At 36.8% G+C, this 2500-nt stretch overlaps 1 protein-coding gene across 1 annotated transcript in view; it reads right to left on the bottom strand.

Moving 5' to 3' along the window:
• Nucleotides 1–2500, bottom strand: part of LOC106876925 (uncharacterized) — a 243266-nt gene that overhangs the window by 198239 nt on the left and 42527 nt on the right. The gene's annotated exons all lie outside the window — the stretch shown is intronic.

Below are 2500 nucleotides of genomic sequence, written 5' to 3'. Positions count from 1 at the left end.
CATGTGTGTGTTTGATGAATATACTCTTTTATATTTATTATGAAGTTTAAATCTGTAGCAATTTTCTACCTCAGTTTGAAACCTGACTGTTTTATTTGCAAGTAGGTGTGTGTGTAAATAAACAAAGCTGATCTTCTGGATTTACTTGTGTGGTCAGCAAAAAGCTGACCAATCAAATTATAAGAAACACGTTCCAGATTTTTGAGTGAAGACATCATCAAAGATCTATCTAGTCAGATTTGTCCTGTAGCTCAATAAAAGAGACCCAATTTCAAAACAAAAGAGCAGAGTTTGACTTGTAGACTGTATTGGAGATTTAGTGGTGTGAGCAGTAAAATGTGATAGTATTGATAGTCTCCACAGTTATGACTGTAGAAATGCTGGGTTGAAAACAGAGCTACCAACACTAACACTCTCTCACTCACCATACCATCTTGACAAGCATATTCCTAGTTTCTTATAGAACACACATTCTTGTGTTATGAATAGTAATTTTCAATGTCCATTGGTTCTCTTTCCTTGGAACAGTTGTGTTTCACATAGGTTATTAACAATAAAACAAATGAAGAGCTTAGAGTGAAGATTACTTTTCTCATTCATCCAACATTTCAAATTCCTTATTGTTAAAAACCCATACAAAGTCATTTATGTCTGTTATGAGATAGAAATCCCTGTGAAGAAAAACTTTGCCTTTCAGTCTGTTAAAGCCAATACAGAATGTAGGAGTAATGTATATAAGGGAGGATTTCATTTACCATTAGTTCTACCTGTACAATGGACAAGCCCTGAAGTAGCAAATGAGAAGACAATAGCATTCTTGGAAGAATAAGAAAACAAGTCTTACAGTTAATGTAAAAAGAAAAATAAATCCCATTCCTTAAATACAATTGAAGACAGCAGAGAGAGAGACCACACACTGGATATGAAAACCTTTTTACACAGACATTTCCTTAAGAATAAGATCTTGGCATAAAATGTACAGAAGAAATCCATTAAATTTGTTGTAGCAAAATAAATGCTACATTACAAATTTTGATATGAGAGATGCCAAACCAAAAAGCCTAAGGATAATGATTTACATTCTTCACTATACAGATGGTAAATAGAGTATTATGATATATATTTCTATCAAATTATAAGAGGAAAAATAGATCCCCCACCACCACCATAATCAACAAGCATAAAACCTTATCATTCCACTAGGTCATCAATAAGAAACCCTTTATTGAAGTTACTAAACAGCAAACTTACTCACACAAAGCTATGACCAGAATTTTTAATTAACCTGTTGTTACTATATTTATATTGAAATACACTGCCTTTGTTTCGATTAATTTTGAAAATAACAAAGAATTTGATTAAATATGTGTGTGTATGTATGTATGTATGTATGTATATATATATATAAAAGAAATTTAGACAGTGTCACGTGACAACTTGCTGGAGCAGCCTGCTGGAGCCTAGCAGCAGGTATAAAAAGGGGAATTTGACAAGACAGTCAGTCGGACGCTGACACTCGATGCTGCATCGAAGAGGCCAGAGAATAGAAGGAAGAAAGAAGACATGCACCCAACACCAGAGCTGAAGACACCTCTGAAAGGGGGGTGCCCCGCCACGTCAAAACGGTAGAGGAGTAGGGGCCGAAATCGGACGTGGTTCCTCCTGATGATGTCTTGAGCTAACTGGATCCTATAAAGGAGCTGTTGTGGTAGCAGACCACGAAACATGGTTGAAATTCTTTCCTATATATATATATATATATATATATATATATATATAAAGGATATAGTTGTGGGGTTAACCAGGGTTTCATGTCCATAAAGCACTTGTCTTTACAGTGTCTCTTTAGGCCCTAATAGCCGGTGGCCTATAATCTCTCTTCAAAGTGAAGCCATCAACCATTAGGGTCTGAAGAGACACTGTAAAGCTAAGTGCTTTATGGACGTAAAACCCTGGGTAACCCCATAGACCAGCCATGACTATCTTTATCTAATTACTTTACTGCTCTATAACTTAGAGCTTGCTTCTCTTCAGGATTTAGGATTTATTCACACACACACATACACACACACACATGCGTGTGTATATAGGCTTCTGTGATTGAGAAGCCAGCTTTGCAACTACATGGCTTTGGGTTCAGTCCCACTGCATGGTACCTAGGAAGAATGTCTTCTGCTATAATTCCAGGCTGGCCAATGCCTTGTGAGTGAATACGGTAGATGGAAATTGTTTGAAAGCTCATCATGTGTGTGTGAGTGAGTGAGTGTGTGTGTGTGTGTAAGTTTGTTCCACACCACTACATGACAACTGATGTTGGTTTGTTTATGTCACCGTTTAGCAAAAGAGACCATCAGAATATGTACCAGGTTTTAAAAAATAAGCAGTGGGGTCAATTAGTTTAACTAAACACTTGCTCCAGCGAGACCATAGTCCAATCACTGAAACAAGTAAGAGATAAGATGTGTGTGTGTGTGTGTGTGTGTGTGTGTGTGTGTGTGTG

This window comes from Octopus bimaculoides, chromosome 4 (assembly GCF_001194135.2).
Source record: "Octopus bimaculoides isolate UCB-OBI-ISO-001 chromosome 4, ASM119413v2, whole genome shotgun sequence".
NCBI classification, from domain to species: domain Eukaryota; kingdom Metazoa; phylum Mollusca; class Cephalopoda; order Octopoda; family Octopodidae; genus Octopus; species Octopus bimaculoides.
The sequence above is the reverse complement of the archived record's forward strand: the minus strand, read 5'-3'. Positions and strand labels throughout refer to the sequence as shown.